Source organism: Nicotiana tabacum, chromosome 21 (assembly GCF_000715075.1).
Source record: "Nicotiana tabacum cultivar K326 chromosome 21, ASM71507v2, whole genome shotgun sequence".
In the NCBI taxonomy this organism is placed as follows: Eukaryota; Viridiplantae; Streptophyta; class Magnoliopsida; order Solanales; family Solanaceae; genus Nicotiana; species Nicotiana tabacum.
Genome location: NC_134100.1, coordinates 7228711 through 7240798, shown reverse-complemented (window position 1 = coordinate 7240798; position 12088 = coordinate 7228711).

Sequence of the window (12088 nt, the reverse complement as noted above, 5' to 3'; positions counted from 1 at the left end):
ATTTGTTCGCAGAAAGGGACAACATTCGAGGAAGGATCGACGAGATTGGGCATTACATCTACATGAGATGCCTGGCATGCGAGCAAATGCCTCGGAAGACCCTCCTTGTTTCCATCATGGGTTGCGTCCACCGAATCATGAATGAGTTGAAAGGTCTGCAGAGAGACCTCACACCAAGGGCCGCGGAAAGGCCGAATGATGCCTCGCGGGCCCCTAAGTTGGAAAATTAATCTTTGGTTGAGTCTTGTTTATTTGGTTTTGTTGTTTTTCCATATGTTGTTTTCTTTTCTTTTAGTCAAAACGGCTTAAGAACTGTGGAGTCTGTACTATTGCTATTCCTTGCTTGAAGTAATTTGTAATAGCAAAATTTTGAGAATGAATTTAACGATTTCACAAGAATTTTGTGTTTCTTTACTTTAAGGCAGAACTACGCCTGGTCTGATTCACGCGGGGACGTGATACGTAGGCAATCCCCATAAGATTCGACCGCTTTTAATAAATAAAAATAAAAATACAAAATAAAACACAGGGTTTCCCAAAGTACTTTAAAAATGGATGAATGAGCAAACCGGGATGACGTATGTTGTTTGAGGCAAGGCATGTAGAAACGATTAATTGCCTAGGTGCATTGCATCCTCTATGTGTTATGATCAAATCTGTTAAGCTCTAACACTAACAAAGTTTGTTGTTGTCTGATACAAGACAGTTAGTTGTTAAAGAATTCTGGCAACACATTCATACCAAACCAGATCCAAAGGACCGGTAGCAACAAGCATGACCACTTCTGAGAATAGTAATGAGGAAGAAAGGCCGATGAGCCAGTTGCTAAAAGAGGCAATGGAAAAGATTGAAAGGATGGGACTAGAGATGCATGCAATGCAGCTAGCCCTGGCCAAAACGCAAAAGAGCCCTGAGACCCTGGGACACGTGCCGGAGTACCCTCACTCTGGCCCTTCCACAAGCCGCCCAAACCCCCTCTATCATCAAGAAAGAAGCCCTCATGATTCCCAAGCTCCACCACCCCATCAACCTCTCCCAACATCCAATATTCCCATTTTTGTGGGACCTGCATCAGCCCCTTTGCAGCGAACGACCAGTGAGCCATTGTTTCAGGCTCACGATACACAATACTATCCCCCTGAGCCTACATTCCACGCACCGGAACCACAGGCTTACAATCCCCATCTGGAAGTACCGGCAGAAGATGAGAAGCCGGTTAAGGCCCCTGAACAGGATGAAGTGTTGAGAAAGTTCAAAAGCCTGGAGCAATCCTTCAGAAACTTGCACGGGCTGGGCAATCAAGTCAGCGTGGCATACAAAGATCTGTGCCCTTTCCCAGATGTCCAACTCCCGGCTGGGTTCAAGATGCCCAAGTTTGATTTATATGAAGGGCACGGTGATCCCATGGCACATTTGCGGGGATTCTGTAGCAAAATGAGAGGGGCAGGAGGCAAGGATGAGCTTTTGATAGCTTACTTCGGCCAAAGTCTGAGCGGATCTGCACTGGAATGGTATACCAGGCAGGATTTCAGCAGGTGGTACACGTGGGATGATCTGGCACAGGCTTTTGCAGGTCATTTCCAGTACAATCTAGAGATAGTCCCCGACCGTCTCACATTATTGAGAACTGGGAAGAAACCCGGGGAAAGTTTTCGCGAGTTCGGATTCCGCTGGAGAGAACAAGCAGCTAGAGTCGATCCTCCCATGAGAGAGGGAGAAATGGTAGACTACTTTTTGCAGACATTGGATCCAACCTACTTTGGTCACTTGGTGACAACGGTTGGAAAATCTTTCAACGAGGTGGTCAAAATAGGGGTCATGATAGAAGAAGGTTTGAGGTCGGACAAGATCTTAAACTATTCGGCACTTAAGGCCACAACCCAGGCTATTCAAAGCGGCACGGGAGGTGCGCTAAGAAGAAAGAAAGAAGAGGTTGCCACGATCGAGGCAGGCAGTTGGTCCAGGGCTGGCAGGCCGCACTACAACCAACCCAGGCCTCACAGGTCAAACTACCCATACAACCCACCTCAAAATTTCTATCCACCTCGAGAACCACATTGTTCCGTACACCAAGCCCAGGTATACACTCAGCCTCCGGTTCGCCCACAATGGCGCGCACCGGCTCCCCAGAACATATGTGCACCACCACAAAACACTTACCCTCCACCAAGGGCATATAGAAATCCTTCGGGGGCAGGTTTTCGGGGAAATCCAGACGCCAGAAATGACAGGTTGCGGAAGCAAAGAACCTTTACCGAACTGGGAGAAACCTACACCGCTGTGTTCCACAAGCTGCGGCAATTAGGTTTGGTTAGTCCTGTCCATACTCGGGAACCAAATCCCCCGCCTCAAAATTTGGATCGTTCAATCAGTTGTGAATACTGTTCAGGGATGCTCGGGCACGACACCGAGAAGTGCTGGAAGTTAAGGCATGCCATACAGGATCTTATTGACACCAATAAGATCGAGGTCCAGACACCAGAGGCTCCTAACATCAACCAAAACCCGCTGCCAGCGCACCACGAAGCTCACATGATTGAGTTGGTGTGTGAGGGAGGTGAATTAAGAAAACCCTCACAAACAGTGATGATGATCCAAGCTGCCCCAAAAGAAGTCTTAACCAGTGGAGGAACAAATGTACAGTCGCAGGGAGAAGGCGTCAAGCCGGTAGTAATATGGGGGAAGAACCCGTCCGCCATAGCAAGCAAACCCGAGCCAAGCAAGTTGGTAATACCAGGGATCCTGCCCACACCGGCAGTCATGTTGAAAGGGGTATGTAGAGAACGGGTGACCATAAAGCCGGTGGTCCAACTGCCAATGCTTGACAGCAGGGCTGTGCCCTGGAAATATGAAAAAGCAGTGGTGACATACCAAGGAAAACAGGTGGAAGAAGTCAGTTGTGAAGCGCAAGGGCTGACTCGATCAGGTCGATGCTTTGCTCCGGTGGAGTTAAGAAAAACAAACCCAGTGGCAACCAAGAAGCCAGTGTCAGAAGAAGAGGCTGAAGACTTCCTGAGGAAGATGAAAGTACAAGACTATTCTGTGGTTGAGCAGCTGAGAAAAACGCCTGCCCAGATCTCACTATTGTCATTACTCCTCCATTCCGAGGAACATCGCAGGGCCCTGTTAAAGATACTGAACGAGGCCCATGTACCCAGTGAGATTTCCGTAAACCACCTGGAAACCATTGCCAGCAAGATTTTCGAGGTGAACAGGGTAACATTCTCAGATGATGACCTGCCGGTGGAAGGAACGGAGCACAATAAAGCTCTATACCTAGCTGTCAAATGTGAAGACTCGGTGGTAACCCGAGTATTGGTGGATAACGGCTCAAGCGCCAATATTTGTCCATTATCCACCCTGGACCAGTTAAAGATTGACCGTGGAAGAATCCGGGAGAATAGCATCTGTGTCCGAGGGTTTGACGGAAACGGAACAGCCACTGTGGGGGATGTTGTACTTGAATTAACCATTGGTCCGGTCCTATTTACCATGGAATTCCAGGTGTTGGACGCCACGGTATCTTACAACTTGCTGTTAGGACGACCTTGGATTCATGCAGCTAAAGCGGTGCCTTCCACCTTACATCAGACAGTGAAGTTCGAGTGGGAAAGACAAGAGGTCGTGTTGCACGGCGAGGATACGACATGCACCATGGGTGGAACCATTGTGCCTTTCATAGAGACCACTGCTGACAAGGGTCCCTGGGTCTACCAGATTCTCGATACAGGGTCGGCCAACAAAATTTCTGAAGGAGAAATCATCCCGCACCCTAGGGTGACTGCCGCAACAGTAATGATGGTATCAGAAATGCTGGGTAACGGATTTGTGCCGGGAAAAGGCCTGGGAGTTGAACTTCAAGGGATAGTCCAACCTGTTTCCCTTCCTAAGAATCTGGAAACCTTCGGGTTGGGGTTCAAACCAACCGCAGCAGACAGGAAGCAGGCGCGAAAGATGAAGAAGAGGGTCTGGTTTCTGCCTAAACCAGTGCCACGCCTCTCGAGGTCTTTTGTTAAAGCTAGTGCCAAGGGGTCAGCGATCCCAAAGATTCGAGGACCTTTGATCGGCATAAGTGAAGACCTAAATCAGAGTTTTGAAAGACTATTCGCGGATGTCAGCATGGTGGAAGCTGGAGAGGGTTCCAGCAGAGCAGAGATACAATTTGTGGGGCCTGAGGCCAAGACCAGCAATTGGACGATTACTCCTCTTCCTGTCCGAGGGGAGTCTTGGTAGTAGGCTTTGATTAATGTTTTGTTTGTTTGTTTGTTTGATCGGATTATTCAAGGGTGTAATCCCAATTTTACTTTCGTTTTGTAAAAGTGTGAACCCTTTTTATCCTGCAAATTTAATGAAGTTCTTCTCTTTTGTCCCATTTTAATTTCTTGTTTTGTGATTTTTCTTTCTGAACAGTTCTCTTTTTACTGGTCCTAATGACATGGCATGCGCAGCGGATCTTCGACCTAGTCTAATAAATCAATCTGAATCTGACTCAATGATGCAAGAGGTCGTTTGTGATGATGAATCCGAATATGACGAAGGGGAAGCCTTCGAAGAAGTAAATCGAGAACTGTGCCAATTTGAAGAGAAACCCAAGCCTAACCTAAATGACACTGAGGCTGTAAACCTAGGAGACGCTGATAACATCCAAGAGACCAAAATTAGCATCCACATTGAGCCGAATGTCAAAGCAGAATTGATCGAAACTCTCAGGGAATTCAAAGATGTTTTTGCATGGTCATATGATGACATGCCTGGATTGAGCACCAATTTAGTGGTTCACAAACTACCCACTGACCCGGCATACCCTCCGGTCAAGCAGAAACTAAGGAAATTTAAAACAGAAATGAGTGTAAAAATCAAAGAAGAAGTGATCAAGCAGTTGCAATCGAAGGTCATTCGGGTCACTCGATATCCCGAGTGGCTGGCCAATGTGGTACCAGTCCCAAAGAAGGATGGAAAAATCAGGGTGTGCGTCGACTACCGCAACCTCAACAAAGCAAGTCCCAAGGACAATTTCCCGTTACCCAACATTCATATCCTGATCGATAATTGCGCTGGGCGCGAGATCGGATCCTTTGTGGATTGCTATGCGGGTTATCATCAGATCCTAATGGACGAAGAGGATGCCGAGAAGACAGCGTTTATTACGCCATGGGGAACCTACTGCTATCGGGTAATGCCGTTCGGATTAAAGAACGCAGGAGCAACGTACATGCGAGCAATGACTGCTGTGTTCCATGACATGATACACAAAGAAATAGAGGTGTACGTCGATGATGTGATCATCAAATCTTGGCGTCAGGAGGACCATGTGGCAGACCTAAGGAGATTTTTCCAAAGACTCCGGAGGTATGATATCAAGCTTAACCCGGCTAAATGCGCATTCGGGGTTCCATCAAGAAAGTTGCTAGGATTCATCGTCAGTCGACGGGGGATTGAGTTAGACCCGTCCAAAATTGAATCCATCCGAGACTTGCCACCGCCAAGGAACAAAACAGAGGTAATGAGTTTGCTGGGTAGACTCAATTACATCAGCAGGTTCATCGCTCAACTCACAGCAACTTGTGAGCCCATATTTCGGCTACTGAGAAAGGATGCTGCAGAAGGTTGGACGACAGAGTGTCAAGAGGCTTTCGACCAAATCAAAGGGTATCTGTCTAATCCACCCGTGTTGGTCCCGCCTAAGCCTGGGAAACCCCTAATCCTTTACCTGACAGTCTTGGAAAACTCATTTGGTTGTGTACTGGGGCAACATGATGACACAGGAAGGAAGGAGCAGGCCATCTACTATCTTAGCAAGAAATTCACAGTGCATGAGGTCAAGTACACTCAACTCGAGAAAACATGCTGCGCCCTAACTTGGGTAGCTCAGAAGTTGAAGCACTACCTGTCTTCATATACTACTTATCTCATATCCCGCTTGGACCCATTGAAGTATATCTTTCAGAAACCTATGCCCACGGGAAGGTTGGCAAAGTGGCAAATTCTGCTCACAGAGTTTGATATCATCTACGTAACGAGGACGGCCATGAAAGCCCAGGCACTGGCAGACCATTTGGCAGAGAATCCCGTTGACGAAAAATACGAGCCCTTAAGAACGTATTTTCCTGACGAAGAAGTGATGCACACGACTGATTTGGAATTACCTGAGGAACCGGGTTGGAAGCTTTTCTTCGATGGAGCGGCAAACGCAAAAGGGGTTGGAATAGGAGCAGTACTCATTTCTGAAACAGGATGGCATTATCCTGTTACGGCTCAACTACGCTTCTATTGCACCAACAATATGGCCGAATATGAAGCTTGCATTCTGGGTCTGCGCTTGGCGGCTGACATGGGTGTCCAAGACGTCTTGGTCTTGGGAGACTCGGACCTCTTGGTACATCAAATTCAGGGTGAATGGGAAACACGAGATCTAAAGCTCATACCATACCGACAATGCTTGCATGATCTGAGCAAGAAATTTCGATCGGTAAAGTTCAAACATATCCCGAGAGTTCACAATGAGGTTGCGGATGCCTTAGCCACCTTGGCATCAATGCTGCACCACCCTGACAAAATGTATGTTGATCCTCTACACATCCAGGTCCGTGATCAGCACGCCTACTGCAATGCCATAGAAGAAGAAGCGGATGGCGAACCCTGGTTTCATGATATCAAAGAATACCTTAGGATGGGGATATATCCAGAACATGCTTTTGGGGACCAAAAAAGAGCCCTTCGGCGTTTGTCGAATGGTTTCTTCCTCAGTGGAGGAGTATTGTACAAAAGAACCCCGGATTTGGGATTGTTGAGATGCATAGATGCCGGGCAGGCAACGACGGTTATAGCGGAAGTACATGCCGGAGTTTGTGGGCCACACATGAGCGGATATATATTGGCAAGAAAGATCCTCCGAACAGGGTGTTATTGGCTAACCATGGAACGCGACTGTATCACTTTCGTAAGGAAATGCCATCAGTGCCAGATACATGGAGATTTGATTCATTCTCCGCCAACAGAGTTACATACGATGTCAGCACCCTGGCCGTTTGTAGCATGGGGCATGGATGTCATTGGGCCCATCGAGCCAGCAGCGTCCAACGGTCATAGGTTCATTCTAGTGACCATTGATTACTTCACCAAATGGGTTGAGGCTAAAACCTTCAAATCAGTAACTAAGAAAGCAGTGGTGGACTTTGTTCACTCCCATATCATCTGCAGATTTGGGATCCCAAAAGTGATCATCACGGATAACGGTGCGAATCTTAATAGCAGCTTGATGAGAGAGGTATGCCAACAATTCAAGATTACACACCGCAATTCCACCCCATATCGTCCTAAGGCAAATGGAGCAGTCGAAGCAGCCAATAAGAATATCAAGAAAATACTGCGAAAAATGGTGGAAGGGTCCAGACAGTGGCACGAGAAATTACCCTTTGCTTTATTGGGGTACCGCACTACCGTCCGGACCTCCATAGGCACAACTCCTTACTTGTTGGTATACGGAACTGAGGCCGTGATACCAGCGGAGGTCGAAATTCCGTCCCTCCGAATTGTCACTGAAGCCGGGATTGATGATGATGAATGGGTAAAAGCTCGATTGGAACAGTTGAGCCTGATAGATGAGAAAAGATTGGCAGCAGTGTGCCATGGTCAACTGTATCAGAAGAGAATGGCAAGAGCATATAACAAGAAGGTGCGCCCCAGGAAGTTTGAGGTAGGGCAGCAGGTGTTAAAGAAGATCCTCCCACATCAGGTCGAAGCAAAAGGCAAATTCGCCCCAAATTGGCAAGGGCCTTATATCGTGACCAGAGTATTGTCCAACGGCGCTCTGTGTTTGACAGATATCGAGGGTAGATGTGTCGACATGGCTATCAATTCAGATGCAGTCAAGAGATATTATACGTAATTTCTTTAATTATGGCAATTTTTGGTTTATTTGTTTGTATTTGGCATTTGATGGATAATGAGATGACGGAGGCAATTCTTTCTTCTATCCAAACACTGTTTAACCCTTGCTTCCCCCTTTGAGCCTTAAGTAATTCTTTCATACCCCTCTTTTGGAATCACTAATGGAAAGGACATGAAAAAAAAAAAAAGAAGAAAAAGAAGATAAAATCATAAGAAATACAAAACCGTGGGAACTACGTTTGACCTGATTCCTCAAAGAGGATACGTAGGCGCCTCACGGCTCGGTCATAGTATGCATCATAGGGGATATCCGATGCATAATGTACATAGTGTGCGTAATAGGCACAGCGTGCGTAACGCACATAGCGCAACATAAGTATAAATAATAAATTCCCCAAGCAAGAAAACTGGGGCAGAAGTTATGTTTTTAAAATTCCAACAAAGGTTCGATTCCAAAAGTTGTAGCACATCACCCATCAAATTATTTTCATTTCTTTCATAGCCTTTCTTTAACCCCACACCAAAACCAACATCAACGTCCAAAAGACCTCCCGATCAATGTTCAAGAGATGTCGAGTCAGGCGAATAAGACCGAGAATAATACACCAAGCCCCAGCAAAGAAGAGGATCGTAAGATTGGGAACGAATTGATAGTCAAAGGAATCTCCAGAAAAGAGGGTCGTATCTACAACACCCCGATTCCTCGAAAGAAATAAAATGAGAGAGTCTCATCGGTGAAAACCTTCGCAGGCACCGAGAGGCGATGTAAGATGAGGGATATAAAATGAGAGAGTCTTATTGGTGAAAACCTTCACAGGCACCATAAGGCGCCGGGAGATGAGAGAAAGAGAGAGTCTCATTAGTGAAAACCCCTCGAAGGGCACTATGAGGCGACGAAACAGATCAGCAAAGCTACCACATTCGCAACAAGATGAACATCCATTTATCATCCCCAGCAAGTCAGACCGTCGGACAAATCGATTGATACAAATAGACTGGGTCGGGAATCTATGGTGCACGTCATGATCACGGGGACCAGTTGTGTCCTCCAGATAAGTTCTTTGGATTGTCTCCTCCCACAAAATATTGGTTCAGAAAGTTTTTCTTTTTTTCCATGTCTTTATTTCTTTTCCTAAAATGTGTCTTGAAAGGATTTTTCAAAGCTTACTACCAGAAACCAAAGGAGAATTCATCCAATGCAGGATGATACAAACAGTCTTAAAGGCCGGTCCCAGGCAATGCAGGGATTGTGCCCGGAAATTTTGGAAGAAGTAAGCTCCAAAAGGGAGTGGTTTCGGGAGTTAGAAGCAGACTCCCACATCATGTGTTTAAAGAGAAAGCAGAAAAGGGGATAAATTGAAAACCAATCCCCAGCAGGCTAGAGACCCCCAACAGGCAACTTTGCCTGCCAACCAATCATGGGGACAAAGAGCAAGAAAAGGGGAAGAGAGGAAAATTGCTCGCCAGAAAGGCACCCTCTACCACCACGATTAAAACTGACTAAATCCTTTTGTCTTTTGCAGGAGAGCAAAGAATTGATGACGGCAACAAGATGCAATGCCATGGAAGTTACCAAAAACCGGGGCAGAAAATTTTCTGCCGATTGTCGAAAATTTTCTCGGAAGAACGGGGAAACAATTTCAATACATTTAAGTTCTAGGTCGCCCACCAGTATAATGCGGGAATACGTTTAAGTTCTAGGTCGCCCACCAGTATAATGCGGGAATACATTTAAGTTCTAGGTCGCCCACCAGTATAATGCGGGAATACTTTTAAGTTCTAGGTCGCCCACCAGTATAATGCGGGAATACTTTTAAGTTCTAGGTCGCCCACCAGTATAATGCGGGAATACGTTTAAGTTCTAGGTCGCCCACCAGTATAATGCGGGAATACATTTAAGTTCTAGGTCGCCCACCAGTATAATGCGGGAATACTTTTAAGTTCTAGGTCGCCCACCAGTATAATGCGGGAATACTTTTAAGTTCTAGGTCGCCCACCAGTGTAATGCGGGAATACTTTTAAGTTCTAGGTCGCCCACCAGTATAATGCGGGAATACTTTTAAGTTCTAGGTCGCCCACCAGTATAATGCGGGAATACTTTTAAGTTCTAGGTCGCCCACCAGTATAATGCGGGAATACATTTTAAGTTCTAGGTCGCCCACCAGTATAATGCGGGAATACTTTTAAGTTCTAGGTCGCCCACCAGTATAATGCGGGAATACTTTTAAGTTCTAGGTCGCCCACCAGTATAATGCGGGAATACATTTTAAGTTCTAGGTCGCCCACCAGTATAATGCGGGAATACATTTAAGTTCTAGGTCGCCCACCAGTATAATGCGGGAATACTTTTGTTTGAGTCATTGAGGTTTTATTTTAGCAGACGCATTTGCTAACAAAAGTTTTGTTTTACCCGTAGGAGATGCACATCCTAGCCTAGTCTTTAGTTTACTCATCATTGCATCAGTAGTATAAATGAGTTACAATTTTGCTAACGACTCACGAATCTTCCTAGTACAAACTGGGTTAGGAAATTTTGTTTGTTTTGTTTGTTTTGATTGTCAGGGACCCGCCTGTAGAACGGAGGTTGTTGCGTGTCAAAGAAAAGAAGAAATCAGGCGTCCACCTGGAGAACAAGGACAAAGAAAAATAGAAGTCAGGCGTCCACCTGGAGAACAAGGACAAAAGAAAGAAGAAATCAGGCATCCACCTGGAGAACAAGGACAAAAGAAATAGAAATCAGGCACCCACCTGGAGAATAAGGGAATACAATTGAAGTATTGAAGTCAAAAGCCCGCTCATATGAGAAAGGAGCACACTCATAATCAATAAAGCAGAGGAATACAACAGGAATCCCCAGCAAGAAGCAATAAAAATCCCCAGCATTCACAAAAGGCTGGTCAGAAAAGAGAAAAACAAAAAGGGAGAAAAACACGAAAGCGGAGAGCAAATGTGGTCTGCTCAAGAACTAGCACCTACAACTAGCAAGTATCAAGGTTCAGATCCAAAGTCTGCGTGAAGCACCGTTCAAGACTCAAGACCAAGCTTCAGAAGACTTAAGAGATAGGAATCCTTGTAACTAGTAGCTGATAGGCTTAGTTAGTCTTTTTCAGTTTTCATTTTTGTTGTAATGACAGGATCGCGGACCGGAACCTCGACGGAACGGCACCTCGATCGGCTCTTCACCTCGGTACACTTCACTATCTCTCTCATTTCCGAACTACACGTGGCCTGATTCCTGTATAACCAAGGATATGTAGGCAGCTCAGATACCAGGGCTCGGTCACAATCCCTCCCTTTCCTTAAGTGTAGTCCGTCCAAGCAATGGTCGGGTCAAAAACACGTCTAGTCGTTCTTTGTCGAAAAACTCTTCGTGTTTCCAGTCAAAGAGGGGCAGCTGTAAGCACGTGATTTTTAACCCTCCTCGAGAATTTTCACATTTTTAGCGTGAATATGTGAAATTGGGTCTAGTATAGCTATTTTAACTATTTTACCTTATTTTGTTGCAAAAAAGAAAAAATCACAAAATATATATATAAATGTTAGTTTATGTATTTCTCATAAACTTGAAAAATACAAAAATTGTACTTTATTTTGGTACTTTATATAAAATTCGAAAATTACAAAAAAATATAATTCTATTAATGATTTGTAGTCATTTTAATTTTGGAAAAATACAAAAAATATTACTTTATATTTTGTCTTTATTAAAAAACGAAAATTACAAAAAAATAGTTTTTTTTATTAATATTCTATAGTCATTTTAACTTTGAAAAATACAAAAAAAATATTACTTCATATTTTATCTTAATATTTAAGAAAAACGAAAATTACAAAAAAGAATAGTTTCATTAATATTTTGTAGCTATTTTAAATCTTTAAAAAATATTTTAAAAAAAAAAAATATATAGTTTTGTTTAAATACTAGTCTTATTTTTGGTAGTTATTTTGCTTACAAAGGACTAGTTAAGCAACGTGTTCCTATTTCTCGGGTCCGGGCAAAAGAATAATATTCGGGTTTAAACTACCCGGTTTTAGGCCTAATTTTCGGACCTAGCCCATAATAAACCGTGTCCAGGACACGTGGGGAACCCCACCACGCGTGGGGGACATATGCCTCGAACCCCACCACGCGTGGGGCTCAATTTTCTGGGCAGAGACTATACAAATACACGGACAAATAAGGAATGAGGGACTTTTT